The sequence below is a fragment of the Orycteropus afer genome, unplaced genomic scaffold, assembly GCF_000298275.1.
Source record: "Orycteropus afer afer isolate SDZICR_OR568_19922 unplaced genomic scaffold, OryAfe1.0 scaffold00146, whole genome shotgun sequence".
Lineage (NCBI taxonomy): Eukaryota > Metazoa > Chordata > Mammalia > Tubulidentata > Orycteropodidae > Orycteropus > Orycteropus afer.
Window position 1 is genome coordinate 5,201,871 of NW_006921733.1, and position 19,676 is coordinate 5,221,546.

Sequence of the window (19,676 nt, forward strand, 5' to 3'; positions counted from 1 at the left end):
TTTTAAATCCTGGGCCCATTGGTGGAGAAGGAGGTGGTGGCTCTCACTCAGTAAGTGATGTTGCAGGAGGTGTGGGTGTAGTTGTGTCTTTTGGGGACTGTTGCTGTCTCCCAGTGAGTTAGAGAAAAATTACAACTGACTCACCTTCAAAAAACTAAAAGCACATTGACAAAAAATATAGCATGCAATCACACAGGAACAGTAAACAAAAAAAGAAAAAAAAAGATGAATAAAACAAGAAAACCTGCAATATCTTGGGATAGGTCAATAAGAGAAAAAAGGGAGAGAAGAAGAAGAATGAAGAAAAAAATAGTAAAAATGCAAAAAGAAAAACAAGGAATGGGGTTAACCATGAAAAAAAGAAAAAAGAAAAAACATTTGCAACCAGGAACCAGGAACAGAAAAAAAGCTGAAAACTAGGACTTGAGAGGGTAAGAATAAAGAGTAATAGTAAAAAGGACAAAAGTATTAATAATAATAGTAGTTTTAAGACAGACAAAATAAACTAAAAACCAGAAAAAAGAAAGAGATTAAAAAAAAAAAGGAAAAGAAGAAGAAAAAAATTGGGGGAGGGCCAGGCAGGGCACCTACACTCCATCCAAGCACACAGACTAGGATGGAGTTCCTGCCAGCCCAGAAGGTGTGTGGGAGTGGGGTATGGCCTCACATCCATTCGCCAAGCCAGTGTGGGGTATAACAAGGGGAATATTGCATCTTTTCAGTCATCCAGGTCTGGAGTGTCCTTGGGGTCTCTGGCAAACAGAAACTGTTCTTAAGCCCCTGGAATCTGGGAGAGAGCTGTCTCTTTAAATATCCAAAATAGTCAAGCCATTTGTAAACATTCAAAATGGCTGTGCCCTCCGGACAGGCAAAAGTCCACAGCTCCACCCACCTTCCACTTTGCTGCTGCTTACCTTTTATTCCCCAGCCACCAGAGCAGCCATTCGTTCAGGGCCTGGCTAGCTGGGCTGCTTTTTAGATTAATTCTTAGGTCCTACCACAACTTGGCACTCTCCAAGCTATCTGTGCCATCAGTATCGCTCAGGATTGCTACCAGACCATAGTTCCATATGTCTCCTTTTCTGGTATTTTCATGCAAATTCTTCTGCTAATTGGGCTTTAGTCCACTTCTATATCCTTCCCTTCAAGTCTTAGGGGTTGAGGATTATCTTCTGTGTCTGTGTTAAATGGTTCCCCTTGTCTTTGTTGAGGAGGGTCTGTGCAGTCTTTCTGCCTATTCTGCCATCTTACTGGAACTTCAGTTTGAGTTTTACATTTAAGTCTTTGATCCAGCTTGAGTTTGTTTTTGTGTATGTGATGAGGTAGGGTCTTGTTTTATTTTTCTGCAGGTGCATATCCAGTTTTGCCAGCATTGTTTGTTAAGAGGCTTCTCTTCTCCAATTAATGGAGACCTTTGGATCTTTGTCAAAGATCAGCTTTCCATAGATGGATGGGTCTATATCTTGACTTTTGATTCTGTTCCATTGGTCTAACTGTCTAACATTGTACCAATACCATGCTGTTTTGACTACTGTGGCTGTACAGTAGTTCTTAAGATCCGGGAGTGTGAGACCTCCCACTTTGTTCTTCTTCAGAAGTGTTCTGCTTATCCAAGGTCTCTCTCTTTTCCATATGAAGTTAGTAATTGGTTTTTTCATGTCCTTGAAAAATTTTGTTGGAATCTGGATTGGTATTGCATTAAATGTGTAGATTGCTTTAGGTAGTACTGACATTTTCACAATATTCAGTCTACCTATACATGAACAAGGCATGTTCATCCATACATGTAGTGCCTTTGTTGTCTCTTGTAGCAGTGTTTAATCATTTTCTTTGTATAGGTTTTTGTGTCTCTGGTGAAGTTTATTCATAGATAATTTATCTTATTATTAGCTATTGTAAATGGTATTGTTTCCTTTATTTCTTTATCAGAGGACTCTTTATTAGTGTAGAGGAATCTAACTGATTTTTGTATGCTGACCTTGTATCCTGCCACTTTGCTGAACCTCTCTTTTAATCCCAGTAGCTTTTTTACTAAGTCTCTTTGGGTTTTCTATGTACAGGATCATATCAAGTGCAAATAGAGATCATTTTAGTTCCTCTTTGCCAATTTGTATGCCTTTTATTTCTCTTTCTTGCCTTATTGCCCTGGCCAGGACTTCCAACACAATGTTAAATAGAAATGGTGATAGAGGGCATCCCTGTCTGGTTCCCATTCATAAAGGGAATGCCTTCAGTCTCTCTCCATGGAGAATAATGTTGGCTGTCGTTTTACATAGATGCCCTTTATTATGTTGAGGAATTTCTCTTCTATTCCTATTTTGCTGAGAGTTCTGAACAGGAATGGATGTTGTATTTTATCAAATGTTTTTCTTCATTGATTGACATAATCATATGGTTCTTTTCTTTTCTACTGTTTATGTGGTGGATTACATAGATTGTTTTTCTGATATTGAATCACCCTTGCATACCCGGTATGAATCCCACTTGGTCATATTTTTTTTTTTTTTTTATGTTGTTGGATTCTGTTGGCTAGTATTTTGTTAAAGATTTTTGCATCAATGTTCATGAGGGATATTTGTCTGTAATTTTCCTTTCTAGTGGTGTCTTTCCCTGGTTTTGGTATTAGTGTTGTGCTTGCTTCATAAAATGAGTTTGGGAGTATTCCATCTTTTTCCATGTTCTGGAATAGATTGAGTAGCATAGGTGTCAACTCTTCTCTGAATATTTGGTAAACTTCTCTAGTGAAGCCATCAGGACCAGGACTTTTCTTTGTGGGAAGTTGTTTTTTATGACCTGTTCAATTTCTTCTTTTGTTACAGGTCTGTTGAAGTGTTCTATCTCTGAGTAGAATAGATTAGGTAGGTCTTGTGATTCTAGAAACTTATCCATCTCTTCTAGGTTCTCAAATCTGTTGGAGTACAGTTTTTTCATAATATTCTGTCAGTATTTGTTTTTTAATTATTTCAGTTGTGAACATGGAAAAAGATGGAATACTCCCTCTTCCTTTACAATTCTTGTGGTTTAGATCTTCTCTTTCTTTTACTTTGTTAGATTTACCAATGGTTTATTGATTTTATTAATCTTTTTGAAGAACCAGCTTTTTGTTTTGTTGATTTTCTGTATGGTTTTTTGTTTTCTGTTACATTTATTTCTGCTCTGATCTTTATTATTTCCTTATTTCTAGATAATGCAGGATTCCTCTGTTGTTGTTTTTCTAGTTGTTAGAGTTGATGAGTTAGAGTGTTGGTTTTATTTCCTCTTTTTTTGATGTGTGGATTTCTTGCTATAAACTGTCCTCTGAGTACTGCTTTCACTGTATCCCACAGATTTTGGTATGATGCATCTTCATTCTTGTTTGTTTCTAGGAAATTTTTTTTTTCTGTTTTCATTTCTTCTATTACCCAGTAGTTTTGAGTCTTGAGTTGTTCAGCTTCCACGTATTTGATGTTTTTTCCTTGCTCTTCCTATTATTAATTTCTAATTTTATAGCATTGTGCTCCAAGAGGATGCTTTGTAGTATTTCAATGATTTTGAATTTATTGAGGCTTGTTTTATGTCCTAATATATGGTCTATTCTTGAGAAGGATCCATGTGCAATGGAGAAGAATGTGAATTGTGCTTTTGTTGAGTGGAATGCTCTGTATATGTCTATGAGGTCAAGTTGGTTGGTTTTATTTTTGAGTTCTTCTGTATCTTTGTTGATTTTCTTTCCAGTTGACCTGTCCCTCTTTGAAAATGGTGTGTTAAAGTCTCCTAGTACTATCATAGACTTGTCTATTGTCCCTTTTAACTCAGTTAATATTTGCTTCACATATTTTGGAACACTTTCTTTGGGTGCACAAATATTTATTATCTTAACATCTTCTTTGTCAATTTACCTGTTCAGCATCATACAATATCCTCCTTTGTCTCTTGTGATGTTCTTCATCTTAATGTCTATCTTATCAGAAATTAATATTGCCAGTCTTACTCTTTTTTGATTAACAATGACTTGGTATATTTTTTTCCATCCCTTAACTTTTATTTATTTATTTTTTTTATCTTTGTGTCTAAGGTGGGTCTCTTATAGGCAACATATAGATGAGTCTTCTTTTCTTATCCTATTTGTCATTCTCTTTCTCTTGATTGGTGCATTTAGTCCATTCACATTAAGTATAATTAGTGATAGATATGAATTGATTGCTGTCATTCTATTGTGTTTTTTTGTCATGTTGTTGGTGTTTTCTTGGTCCTTATACTTTCCTCTGCTGAGTTCGATTTGTTGCCAAATGCCTCCTCTCTTTTCTTCTTTATTGCTTGTTTTGTGCTTATTAAATCCATATGTTTTTCTTCCTTCTGGATTTGCTTAAGGGTATTGTTAATTTTTTCTGTGGTTACCTTGGAGTACATTCTTGTCTCTACATTTTTAGAACAGTGTGTTCTGTGAAAACATTGTTCTGTTTTTCTCTCCATTTAGAAGTTTATACCTGGAAGTTTTATTCCCTCTATTAGGTTAGTTGTTGTTATCACGTGCTGATTGAATTCCTTGGTTTTTAGTGTACAATGTTTTATGATCTTATTTTGAGTTTCTATTTCTGATTTGGTTATAGTGTTGATGTCACATTTCCTGATTGAGTAGGCTGCAAATGATGGCATTATACTGTTATTCACAGGCCCACAGCTCAAGTTCAGCAAAGACTCCAGCTGTTAGTGTTTTCCACTTTCTGCAAGCCTCAGATACTTGCAAACTCCTCACTCCCAAGGCCCCTTGGTGTCAAAAAGTTGACCCAAGACAACTTCCCAACTCCACAATCCACCACGGGAGTTCTTCCCAGGGCCAGTGCACTCACATCGCTGGCCCACACTGTGATTTGCTGTGGGAGTTCCTCTCTTGGCTCACCCACTTGTGGTGCCAAATATCTGTCCACTTGGGTTTCAATGGTGCTGGATTCAGGGAAATACCTGCTCACATGCAGTGGACCCAAAATTACTGACAAATTCAAGTGTGGGCCACTCAGTGCCAAAAAGCTGGCCCAAGCCCATTCAGTGATCTGCTGCTGGGGTTCCTCCCCAGGCCCACCTTCTTGCAGCACCAATGGACTCTTTGCTTGGGCTTCAGCAGTACTGGAAGTGCCCACTTACACCCAGCTGACCAAAGTTACTGAAAAAAGCAGGTGCTGAAGGTAGATCCTTGGGGTGAACACTAACTAGTATGCTGGTGTGGTGACTGGTATGCTGGTGTGGTGTGTCTTCTTCCTTAACCCAGGGAGGTCTTGGATGGCCTTTCTTGCCTGCCAGTTGGCACTCTGCAGGGTAGATCTCCTGTTCTTGTTATTTTTTCCCCCATCCCTTTCTCTTTTCTAATCCTACTCCCCTGAGTTTGGCACATTCTGATTCAGTGACCTTTTCAGAGCACCAGCATCTCTAATTCAAACAGCTGTACCTAATTTGTCAGGCATATAACAACAAACAACAACAACAACAAGATTCTAGAGGGAATTAGCATGGTGACTACTGATGAGATTCATTTTGAATCTCTGAGATACTATTAATAGCAAAGTTCAACAAGACAGAAAACAGCAAATTCTGGTGAGGATGTGGAGAAATTGGGACTGTCATACACTTCTGCTGGCATTGTAAAATGATACAACCACTGTGGAAATTGGTATGCCAATTCTACAAAATGTTAGATTGACCCAGTAATCCCATTACTAAGTATATATGCTAAAGAAGGGAGAGACAGAATACAAATAGGTATATGAACACCCATGTTCATCACAGAACTATTCACAATAGCAAAGAGATGGAAACAATCTAAGTGCCCATTAACAAAGGAATGGATAAACATACTGTGGTGCATACACACAATGAAATACTATGCAACTCTAAAGAATAATGTAGAATCTGCAAAACACCACATAATGTAGATGAACTTGGATGATAATATGCTGAGTGAAATAAGTCAATCACAAAAGAACAGATATTGTATAGTCCACAATTGTAAAAAGTCAAGAAAGGTTTATACATAGAAGGAAACTTTCTTTGTTGGTTACTAGAGATGGGAGTGTAGAGGAGGGAAAATTTCTAGATAAGTTGGAAAAAAAAAAAAGGTATATCTCTATCTCTATATCTATCTTTAACTCTATCTCTATCTCTATCTCTATTTCTATCTCTATCTATCTATCTGAAGGCACTCTGGTAGCATAGTGCTTAAGGCACTTGACTGTTAAACAGAAGCCTGGTGATGCAAACCCACCAGTTACTCCTCAGAAGGAAGGTTGGGTAATCTACTTTTGTAATGATACTGCCTTGGAAACCCAAGGAGGTGTCACTATGAGTTGGGTCTGACTTGATGGCACATAACAACAGCACAGCAACATCTATCGATCTATCTACCTATCCATTAATCAAAGATTATCCGTGGTTCCCAGGGGTAGGAGAGAGAGGGAACGGAGAAACATTTGTATTTATTTGGGGGGTCTTGACTTTATGCTAATAGGTTGTAGAATATTTTAGAAAAGAATAGTAATAATGGTAAGCATATGAAAAATGTAATCAATGTTCCTGAGTGTATATAGGGAAGTTGTTATTTTGGTGAGTGTCTCATTGTGTTTATTTTCACCATGATATAAGTAAAAAAAAAAAAAAATCAGTTGGATTCCTCTACACCAGCAAAAAAAAATATATTTGAAAATAAATCAAGAAAACAGTACTGTTTACAATAGCTACTAAAAAGATAAAATATTAGGGAATAAATCTTATAAGAGACACAAAAAAAACTATACCAAGAAAACCACCAAACACTACAACAGTAAAATATGAGATCTACCAAAATAATCTATGTCTGATGACCTGCTTTGCCACTATAATTTAGTAGATGAACTGAACAAAAAGTGGGGTTCAATATTGCAAGCCCACTTGGTCAGCAGACTAAAGCCATGCCTTCAACTGAGCCTCTCCTCGAAGTGAAAGGATTGGAATAAATTCTAGGGACTTTTGGAACAGCTAATGGAGAACAGGAAGTGAGCTGGCAGGCTATGGAATAGCTAAGGGAGACCAGGAAGTGAGCAGAGTGGTATTGGGATGCTAAGAGAGAGGAACTTCTCTGCCGGTTTGTTCTACTCTGGTGGCTTGCATGTTGCTGTGAGGCTGGAGGCTATGCCAGCTGTGTTTGAAATGGCAGCAGGGTTAACCATGGTGGACTGGTTTAAGCAGAGCTTCCAGAGTAAGACAGATTCAGAAGGATGAGGTCATCCACTTCTCAAAGAATTGGTCAGTGACAACCTTATGAATAGCAGTGGAACACTGTCTGATATATTACTGGAAAACTTTATGAATAGTCCTAAAATATTGTCCAATACAGAGCCAGAAGACAAGCCTCTCAGGGCACACAAGATATGACTAGGGAAGAGCTGCCTCCTCAAAGTAGAGCCAACCTTAATGATGTGAGTAGAATAAAGCTTTTGAGACTTCCATTTGCTGGTCTGGCACAATTTAAAATGGAAAGAAACAGCTGCAAACATACATTAATTATCAGACTGTGTAATGTACAAAGTATGAATCTAGGAAAATTAGAAGTTGTCAAAAGTGAAATGGAACACGTAAAGATTGATATCATAGGCATAAGTGAGCTGAAATGGACTGGTTTTGGCCATTTTGAATCAGACAACCATATGATCTACAATGCCAGGAATGACAAATTTAAGAGGAATGGCATGGCATTTATCACCACAAAGAATGCTTCAAGATCTATCCTGAAGTAGAAGTATCCTATCTATGCTGTCAGTGACAATATAATACCCATATGCCTACAAGGAAGACCTGTTAATACTACTATTATTCAAATTTACACACAAACCAACAAAGCCAAATTGAGGAAGTTGAAGATTTTTACCAACTTCTACAGTCTGAAATTGACCAAATATGTGATCAAGATGTTTTAATTATCACTGGTGATTGCAATGCAAAAGGTGGAAACAAAGAAGAGTCACCAGTAATTGGAAAATACGGCCTTGGTGATAGAAATAAACTGGAGAGATCATGGCAGAATTTTGCAAGACCAATGACTTATTTATTGCAAAAATCTTTTTTTTCAACAATACAAACGGTAGCTATACATGTGGACTTTGCCAGATGGAGTGTATAGGAATCAAACAGGCCACATCTGTGGCAAGAGGTGATGGAGAAGTTCAATATCTTCAGACAAAACAAGGCCATAAGCTGACTGTGGAACACACCTTCACTTGCTCATATGCAAGTTGAAGTTGAAGTTGAAGACAATTTAAAAAAGCTGACAAGATCCAAAATATGGTCTTGATAATATCCTCATGAATTTAGAGACCATCTGCAGAATGGATTTGATGCATTGAACACCAGTGACCAAAAATGAGAGGAATTATGAGATCACAACAAGAACATCATCCATGAAGAAAGTAAAAGGTCATTAAAAAGACAAGAAAGGAAAAACAGACCAAAATAGATGTCAGAAGAGACTCTGAAACTTGCTTTTGAGCAAAGAATAGCTAAAGCAAATGGAAGAAATGCCAAGGTAAATGAGCTGAACAAAAAGATTTCAAAGGACAGCTCAAGAAGACAAAGTCAATTACTATAATTAAATTTGAAAAGACCTGGAGTTAGAAAAACAAAAAGGAAGAGCACACTTGGCATTTCTCAAGCTGAAAGAACTGAAGGAAAAATTTAAGCCTTGAGTTGCAGTATTGAAAGACTCTATGGGCAATATATTGAATAATGCAGGAAACATCAAAAGAAGATGGAAGGAATAAACATAGCCATTGTACCAAAAAGAATTGGTTGATGTTCATCAATTTCAGGAGGTGGCATATGATCAAGAACGAAGGGTATTTAAGGAAAAATTTGAAGCTGCACTGACGGAACTGACAAAAAAACAAGGCTCCGAGAATTGATGGAATGCCCACTGAGATGTTTCAACAAACGGATGCATGCTGGAGACACTCACTTGTCTGTGCCAAGATATTTGGAAGAGAGCTACCTGGCCAACTGGCTCGAAGAGTTCCACATTTGTACCCATTCCAAAGAAAAGTGATCCCACAGAATGTGGAAATTATCAAACAATGTCATTAATATTACATGCAAGTAAAATCTTCCTGAAGATAATTCAAAAATGATTGCAGCAGTATATTGACAGAGAACTTCCAGAACTTCAAGCTGGATTCAGAAGAGGAGGTGGAATGAGAGATATCATTGCTGATATCAGATTGATGTTAGCTGAAAGCAAAAAACACCAAAATGATGTTTACTTGTATTTTATTGACTATGCAAAAGCATTCAACTATGCGGACCATAACAATTTATGGATAACATTGAGAAAAATGGGAATTCCAGAACAGTTAATTGTACTCATGATGAATCTGTACGTACAGAAGGATGCTGTCATTCGATCAAAACAAGAGGATACTGCATGGTTTAAAATCAGGGAGGGAGTGCATCAGGGTTGTATCATTTCACCATATTAATTCAACTTCTATGCTGAGCAAATAATCTAAAAAACTAGACTATATAAAGAAGAAAGTGGCATCAGGATTGGAGATAGGCTTATTAACAACCTGTGATACACAGATGACGCAACTTTGCTTGTTGAATGTGAGGATGACTTGAAGCATTTACTGATGAAGATTTAAGATTATGGTCTGCAGATGGATAACACCTCAATATAAAGAAAACAAAAATCCTCACAACTGGTTCAATAATAAGCATTACATAAATAGAGAGAAGATGGAAGTTGTCAGAGACTTCATATTACTCAGGTCTACAATCAAAATCAATGGAAGAAGCAGTCAAGACATCAGACAACGTATTGCATTGGGCAAATCTGCTGCAAAAGGACTCTTTCAAGTGCTGAGGAGTGAAGATATCTCCTTGAAGACTAAGGTGAGCCTAACCCAGGCCACAGTCTTTTCAATTGCCTCTCATGCATGTGAAAACTGGACAATTAAGAAGGAAGACTGAAGAAGAGTTGATGATTTTGACTTGTGGTGTTGGAAAAGTATGCTGAGTACCATGGTCTGCTAAAAAGACTAACAAATCTGTCCTGGAAGAAGTGCAGCTGGAATGTTCATTGGAAGTGAGAATGGCCAGACTTTGTCTCACCTACTTTGGTCATGTGTCAAGAAGGACCATTCCCTGGACAAGGATATTGTTCTGGTCACCTAGTGCCACTCTAACAGAAAATATTCAACAAATGGAATGGCTTTAACAAACACAATTTGGAGGCTTTAAGTCCAAGTTCAGAGTGCTAGGCTCTAGGGGCTGAGTGAAAGCCCCTCAATGTTGGCTTCAGTTCTACCTCCTTCTGCTGGCTGACTGAAGCTGGAGGCTTTTCTTCACTCAACTGCTGGCTGATGAGACTGATAAGCACAAGGTTGATAAGTAAAAAGGTACAGTCCCAATGTTAACAAACTACATGGCAGGCTGTTGATTCAAGTCCATTGAAAGTCCCAAGGTCAGAAGAAGATGGCAGGCTGCTGAACAGCAACATGGCTACATAAGAACATATCCCTAAGACAGTTACTCAGCTGCTTGTGGTGGATCCCACCATGGAGTTGATTACCAGTCTCATCATGAGGAATAACTACCACCAACTGCCCAACCACTCAACCAGGCCCAGCCAAGTTGACACACAAACTTAACCACCACAGATATCATGCCTGGTAAAGTGGAGGGTCAATGAAAAAGAGGAAGGCTCTCAACAAGATGGATTGACACAGTGGCTGCAATGATGGGCTCAGGTATAGCAAGGATTATGAGAGTGGCACAAGAGGGTCACTATGAGTCAGAGACAACTCAACAGGATCTAACAATACAATAACAACCAAAATGGAAGAATATACCAAGCTCATGGATAAGAAGACTGAAAGTTGTGAATACTAACCAAAATTGTCAACTCTAACCAAAACAATACATACAATTCCAATTTCTTTAAAGAAATTCCAATTTCTTTAAAGTCATGGGGAAAAAAAATCACTAATTTTATATGGAAAGACATCTTGGATAATCAAAACATGACCGAAGTAGAAGAACAAATCAGGATATCCTACACTCCCTAAACATAAAACTTACTATACATCTAAAGTAGTTAAAGCAGCCTGGTATTAGTACCACAATAGACTCAGACTAGTGGAACAGAATTGAGATCCCAGAAATAGATCCATCCATCTCTGGCCAGCTGATCTTTGACAATGGGCTGAAATCCAATACATGGGGGAGATAAATTCTCTCAACAAATAATCCTGGCAAAATGGGATATCCTTTTGCAGATAAATGAAACAAGATCCATATCTCACTTCATACACAAAAACTTTCTAAACATGGATCAAATAACTAAAGGTAAAACCTAAAACTCTGAAGTTCACCAAAGAAAAATAGGGACAAATATAGGAGCCCTATTTTATGACATAAATATAGAATAATACATAACTAAAAATGCAAAAGCAGCAGAAGATAAACTAGATCACATGACCTTATGGAAATTAAATTCTTATGCACATCAAACAGCTTCTCCAATAAAGTGAAATGAGAACCTACAGGCTGTGATAAAATATTCAACAGTGACATACCTGAAAGGGGACTCATCTTAAAAACTTATGGAAAATTACAACACTTCAACATCAAAAAGACAAACAATCCAATTAAAAAGTGGCAGAATACATGAACAGACCCTTCACTAAAGGAGATATTCAGGTGACCAATAAACACATGAAGAAATGCTCATGATCATTACTTGTTAGCGAGATACATATCAAAACAACGAGATAACATTTCTCTCTAACAACATTAGAAAATTCAACAAGGCACGAAATAACAAATGTTGCCAATGATATGGAGAGATTTGGACTCTCATACACTTCTGATGGGACTGTAAAATGGTACAACCACTGGGGAAAATGGTATGGAATGTCTTTATAAAGTTAGAAAGAGAAATATCATTTGATTCAGCAATCTCATAACTAAGTGTGTATCTTGAAGAAGTGAGAACCAGGAAACAAATATATATATATATACACTCATGTTCATTGCAACAATATTTTCAATAGCAAAGAAATGGAAACAACCTAAGTGTCCATCAACAGATGAATAGATAACTAAACTATGGTGCATACACAAAATGGAATACTATGCAGAACTAAGGAATAATGAGGAATTTGCAAAACACCTCATAATGTGGATGAACTTGGAGGACGTTATGCTGAGTGAAATAAGTCAATCAGAGAAACACAAATATTCTATAAGTCCACTGTTATAAAAAGTCAAGGATAAGTTTACACATGGAAGGAAACTTTGTTAGTTATAAAGGATGGGGTGAAATCAGGCAAAATTGATAGCTAGGTAAGAGACAAGTAATGACTTAGCTGTATGGAAAGGGAATATACCTAAAACAAGTGACCAGCACAATAACACTAAGGAAAAGAAAGACATGAAGAGGTGCACAGGAGATATTGACAACAAAGGTAAACATCTTTACATACATAACACCTCATTATCAATAATAATAAACATTAATCTACAGGTAGAAACATAGGTAGACAGGCTAAATGATCATGTATGGGTAGGCAGAATATATCAATGACCATATATAAGTTTGACAGATGATATTTCTACATACATATCTGTATGTGCTATAAGAATATCCACATACACAATAGAGCTAACAGCAAGCCAAGTTGTAACTTCTCAGCCATAGACAAACACCTTGAAGGAGTGGATCACTGGGCTTACAGTCTTTGGACTATGCTCACAGGGGACATCAAGCTCAACTGCTATAACATACCACACAAAAACATTGATCTACATCTTACTTTTGTTAGTAGTGACTGGGGTTTTATTAAAAGCTTTCGGTGTCTCCTCATCAAGAGCAAAGAACAATGAAGGAAATCAAAGATGCATGGAAACAGTTAGTCCAAGGGACTAGAGAACCCTGTGAATCTCAGCCTACTTGACATTGAGATCAAAGGAAGTAGATGGTGTCTGGCTACCATTGTCAACCATTCAGAAAGGCATCAAAATATGAAGTCCTGGATAGAGGGGGAGAAAAATGTGAAACAAAACTCAAAATCATAAAAAAAAAAAAAAAAATGACTAGGCTTACTGCCCTAATAAAGACTGGTGAAACCCCTGAAACAATAGCTCCTAGTCATCCTTCAGGCCTCTAATTGAACCCATGGCTTAACTTTTAGCCAAACAATAGACAAGCTTATGTGGTGAACAATTATACCAGGTATGTACACTCCTTAGAACAATCAACCATGGGAGATCAGGATAGAAGCAGTTGTGCAGGGAGACAGCTTACAGGGCAGGAATGCATAGAGAAAGACACAGGGAAAAGGTAACCACAGTGAGGGAGTGGGAAGAGAGCTATTACATTATGGGGATTACAATAAATATTATGAAACTGAATGGGTATGAATTGTTGAATGGAACACAAATTTGCTCAGTAAACTTTCACCCAAATCACAATAAATAAATAAATAGTAGACCACCAGGCATTTTTCTCAAGATGTCTCTGGGTTGACTCTAACTTCAAACCTTTCAGCTGCCAGTGGAACATGTTAACTGTTTCTATAACAACAGCAGTGATATTACAACTATTTAACAATCTGCATGGTAAAAGTACAAACCATGACACAAAGCACTGGCTGGCAAGCACGAAGGCAAGTGTAAGCAAGCAGATATCTCCCTTGCCTTCTTGCTACATTTACTGAATTCAAGTATTCCACAACCCTTTTTATTGGGCCACAGGTGATTTCTCATTGAAACTTTATCAGTTGGAGCAATACTCTACCCACTACAAAGATTATTACCTTTCATGGCCTCTACGGGGAGTCTAAGGCTTGTCACTGTCTCCTTTATATCACTCAGGAGAAATTAGAATCAGAGGAGTGACATTCCAGGTTTCCAGAAGAAGGGCCTTGATCAAGTGTGAGGAATCTGAGGTGGTCTCCTGATACAAACCTTCAACTTTCAGAGAAGATGAAGATTGCAGGTGCTCTCCATTCCCTCCATTTTCTGAGTCATAGAAGGTCCTTTTCCTTTAGGCCATCCACCTCTCTTGCAGTAGCGACTCAGAAATCACCACCCAAGATTGTCAGGCAATGAGACCAGTGCTCTTATGAAACTTTTCTCCCTTGAGCTTCATTCTATTCCTTGCTAGGGGGCATTTCTTTGTAGAGGTCCTCAGTTGACAGATAAAATACAGAATGCTCAGTTAAAATTGAATCTTAGATAAACAATTCCTCATCTTCCTCTTTTTATATAGCATAAGTGGTCTCAAATGTTACATGAGAGATACTTATACTAAAAATTGTTTGTGGGAGTTCAGGTAAGATGGAATAGGCAGTCAAACTACACAGACCCTCTTGAACAAAGGAAAGAGAAACCAACTGATAAAGATACAAAAGATAATCCTGAAGCCCTGAGCTTTGAAATAAAGGATAGATACAAAAGTGGACTAAACTCCAACTAGGAGAAGAGCCTGCATGACAATACTGAATAAGGAGATAAACAGAGTTGTGTACTGTCAGTGATCCTGAAGGCACGGACTGTTTGGATATTTCCAAGTGGTGTTAGGACTTAAGAATTAACCTAAAAATCAGCTCTGCTCATCAAGGGCTGCAAGGAGGACTACATTGGTGGCTGATAACTAAAAAGGGAAACAGCAAAGAAGGTGACAAACTGAACTGTGCAATTTTGGTCATCATGATAGTGCAGCCATTTTGAATGTTTACAAGCAGTTTGACAATTTTGGATACTTAAGGCAACAGCATTCTCTCAGATTCCAGGGACCTGAGAATAGGCTACATTTGCCGAAGACATCATGGACATACCAGAGGCTGAGCACTAAAAAAGTTTGCTGTTCCCTGTGTTACTGTTATACCCCACACCCTCTTAGTGAATGGAAGTATGGCCATCCCTCATTCCCACCCACCTTCTGGGTCAGCAGGAATTCCATCCCAGTCTGCGTGCTCTGATGGAGTCTTTGTGCCCCGCCCTGCCCTTCCCAGATGTGTTTTTTTGTTTCTTTTTGTTTGTTTCAAAATTCATTTTTTTTTTCTCTCTGTCTCTTTTCCTTTTCCTTTTCATTTTCTCTTCTTCCTTTCTCAGGTTCTAGTTTTTGGCTTTTTCTCTCTTCCTTTTACCTAATTCCTACTTTTTCTTTATTGTGGTTCTCCCCATCCCTTGCTTTACTTTTCTCATTGTTCCCATTTTTTCCTTCATTATTCTCTATTCTACTTTTTTTTCTCTTATTCTACTCTATCCAGATAGGTTTCTTTCCCCCTTTTCTACACATAGTTATTTTGACTTCTTAAATTATTTATTTATATATTTCATGTATTGCCTTTCCTCTTCTTTTTCTTTCTCTTTTTGGTGATTGTTCCTGTGTGTTTATGTGGCATGATTTTTGTCCCCTTATTCTTACCTTTTTGGTGTCTTTTTTATTGTATTTTTTCTCTAACTGAGTGAGAGGCAGCAACTGGGCCCACACGACCCAAGGATACTTACACTTCCTGCAGCCATAACTACTAAGTGAGGGTCACCACTGGCCATTTGCTTCTACATCAACAGGACAATGATACACAACAACCAATATAAGCCTAACTCACCCTTAACTGCTCTTCATAAACAGTTAACAGAGATCTGTGCAAACACTGCCATACTCTATCACACCTACCAGGAGACAGGAACATAAATGCTGCAAACTAGCAAATAGAGGAACAGAGTACTCTGCTTACTCAGATACACCCCCCCCAAATGAAAACATTGGGTGAATCTCTCCAACATATAATCACCAATTAAATATAAATAAAACAATGTCACAATGTCTCAGAGAAAACAGACCAACACAGTCCAAATGAAGAAGCAAGATAAAGCAGTAGAAACAAGAGAACATGATACAGACCTAGAACACATCCTGGAGGAAGAAGCCACACTGGAACTCCTTGATAAGGAATACAAAGGAATTATATTTAGGTACCTTCAATGGATTGAGAGACAGATCAAGGAAAACACCGACATAATGAAGGAAAACACATACGAAACCCTAGAAAATATCAGATGAAAATGCAAGAACAAAATGACAAAATAAATGAAAAATTAGAAATGATACAAAATATACAGATAGAAATCCAGAATACTGATACTTAATTTTCAGAAATAGATAACACATTGAAAGTTCAGAGGAGGAGAATAGAATCAGTGGAAGACAGAATTTATGGGATTGGAGACAATACTTCTTTGGAAAAGGATCAATCAGAAAAAAGATCAAAACAAAATGAAGAAAACCTAAGATTCATGTGAGATACCATCGAAAGGAATAAACTTCATGTAATCATAATTTCAGAACAGGAAGAGACCAATAAAACCACAGAGAAAATAGTGGAAGATTTATTGAAAGAGAATTTCCCTGATATGACGAAAGACCAGAATGTACTCATTCAAGAAATCCAATGAACCCCAAACAAGACAGATCCAAAAGGAATCATCAAGATATAGCATGATCAAACTCATCAAAACCAAAGACAAAGAAAGAACACTAAAAACATCATGGGAAATAAAAAAAAAAAAAACTTACCTACAAAGGGCAACCAATAATACTAAGCTCTGATTTCTCAGCAGAAACCATGCAGGTGAGAAGGCAAAGGGATGATCTATGTAAAACCCTGAAAGAGAAAGATTTCCAACCAAGAATTATATATCCAGTAAAACTGTCCCTCAAATATGATGGTGAAATTAGGAGATTTCCAGATAAGCAGAAACTAAGGGAATTTGTTAAAACCAGCCCAACCTTAGAAGAGATGCTAAAGGGAGTCCTTTGGACAGAGAAAAAACAGGAGCAAATAAGAACCAACAATTAACACACATGATGGAATAACCCAAAAACCAATCTAGTTATGGAAGTATCCAAAGTAAAATAAGCTTACAAGAAAGGAAACAGAGAACCAGAGACATCAACTGCCAAACGAAGACAACTGCAAATGAAAAACAAGAAAAAGAAGAGTGTAGTTATAGAAATTGTAAATAGTGAGATGTCAAGAGAATTGCAAAATAAAATGGACTTCTCTAAACTTGGGGAGAAAATTATAAATCACGGAGTAACCTCAAAGAAAAATGATAAACCTTCACATCACTATAAAAAAGAGGACAAGTACAAATATTTAGCAAATACTATAAAAAAAAAAAAAGAAAAAAATGGAAGAAGTAATAACATGATTCATAAATAAAATGAGCTCAGCACGGAAAACTGTATGGAACAAAGAAAGTGACAACAGGATGAAAAACACATAACAAAATGACTACAACAAATTCATACTTGTCAGTAATTACACTGAATGTGAATGGATCAAACACTCCATTAAAGAGATGGAGAATTGCAGAATGGATAAGAAAACATAACCCAACAATATGCTGTCTACAAGAAACATACCTCAAGACAAAGATCAAAATAGACTAAAAATCAAAGGCTAGAAAAAGATATATCAAGCAAATGTCAATCAAAAAACAGCAGAAGTAATAATATTAATTTCAGATAAAATTGACTTCAAGAAAAAAAAAAACACCATAAGACACAAAGAAGGACATTATATATTGATTAAAGGATCAATTGAACAAGAAGATATAACTATAACAAATATCTATGGACCCAAAGAAAGAGGCCCAAAACACATAAATCAGACTTTAACAGAATTGAAAAGGCAAATAGATGACTTCACAGTCATAGTAGGAGACATTAATACACCATTTTCAATGAAAGATAGAACAACTGGAAAGAAACTCAAGAAAAAGAAGAACTAAACAAAGCAATTCACCAACTTGACCTTATAGATATCTACAGAGCACTTCACCGAAGAACAGCACAATATAAATTCTTTTCCAGTGCACATGGAACATTCTCCAGGATAGAATATTTGTTAAGCTATAAAGCAAGTCTTATTAAACTTAAAATATTGATATACTACAAAACATCTTCTCATATCACAATGCTACCAAATTAGAAATCAAAAATAGGAAGATGAATGGAAAAAGTGCAAACACATGAAAACGGAACAACACCCTCCTTAAGAATGACTGGGTAATAGAAGAAATTAAACAAAAATGCACTTAAAATAATTCCTCAAATCAAATGAAAATGACAACACAACATACCAAAATCTTTGGGATATAGCAAAAAGCAGTGATCAGAGGCCAATTTGTAGCAATAAATGCACATATCAAAAGCAAAGAAAGAGCCAAAATCAACAATTTAAACCATCTCCAACAATTAGAAAAAGAAAGGCAAAAAACAAAAACAAAAAAAAAGCTTACAGTCACCAGAAGAAAGAAATAATAAAGATTCAAGCAGAAATAAATGAAACAGAAAACAGAAAGACAATAAAAATAAAATAAAATAAAAAATGACCAGACTAGAAGTTGGTTCTTTGAAAAGATTAAAAAAATTGACAAACCATTGGCAAATTTAACAAAGAAAAAAAGGAGATAATAAAAATAACATGAATAAGGAATGGATTTTGCAACATTACAACACAACCAAGTGAAATAAAAAGGTTAATATTGGGATACTATGAAGAGCTGCAGTAGCTCTGGTGGTGTAGTGGGTAAGAATGATACCTGTAAGGTCAGAAGTTCAAACACACCAGCTGTTCCATGGAAGTAAGACTGGGAAATCTACTTCCATAAAGATTTACAGCCTCAGAAACCCAATGGGGGTTGCTATGAGTCAGAAATGACTTGATGGGACTGGGTTTTTTTTTTTTTTTTTATGTTTATGGAGGGAAGGATATAAAAGTGGACTAAACCCAAACAAATGTGAAAATCTAGAAGAAATGGACAGATTTCTACAAACATACCACTTAACTAAACTCATACAGACTGAGGTGAAAAAATTGATCACATCCATAACAAAAAAATTAATTGAACAGGTCATTAAAAAAAAAAAGATTATCAACAAAAAAAAAAAAGCCCTGGTCCAGATGATTTCACTGGAGAATACTACCAAACATTCAGAGAAGAACTGATACCAATCTTACTCAAATTATTGCACAACATAGAAAAGGATGGAATCCTCCCAAATTCATTTTATGAAGCAAGCATAACCTTGTTACCAAAACCAGACAAAGGGACCACTAAAAAGGAAAACTACAGACCAATATCCCTCAAGAATAGAGATGCAAAAATCTTCAACAAAATCCTAGCCAATAGACTCCAACAACATAATAAAAAAATAATACATTATGACCAAGGGGAGTTCATACCAGGTATGCAAGGATGGTTCAACATTAGAAAAACACTCAGTGTCATCCATTCCATAAATAACACAAAGGAAAATAACCAAGTGATCATATCATCAATGAAGAAAATGTATCTGATAATATCCAACACCCATTCCTAATAAAAACTCTGACCAAAATAGGAATAGAAGGGACATTTCCCAACATAATAAAGGGCATATATGCAAAACCAACAGCCAACTTTATTCTCAATGGAGAGAGACTGAAACCACTCTCCTTGAGAACAGGAAACAGACATGGGTGCCCTCTATCATCACTTGTATTCCATATTGTATTGAAAGTCCTAGCCAGGGAAATAAAACAAGAAAGGGAAATCAAAGGCCTCCAAATTGGTAAGGAAGAAGTAAAATTATCCCCACTTGCTGATGATATGATCTTATA

At 36.8% G+C, this 19,676-nt stretch overlaps 1 pseudogene; it reads right to left on the reverse strand.

Annotated features, from left to right (window-relative positions):
* Positions 1–4,712: 4,712 nt before the first annotated feature.
* The window catches only part of LOC103201311, a 26,267-nt pseudogene continuing 11,303 nt past the window's right edge, over positions 4,713–19,676 (reverse strand).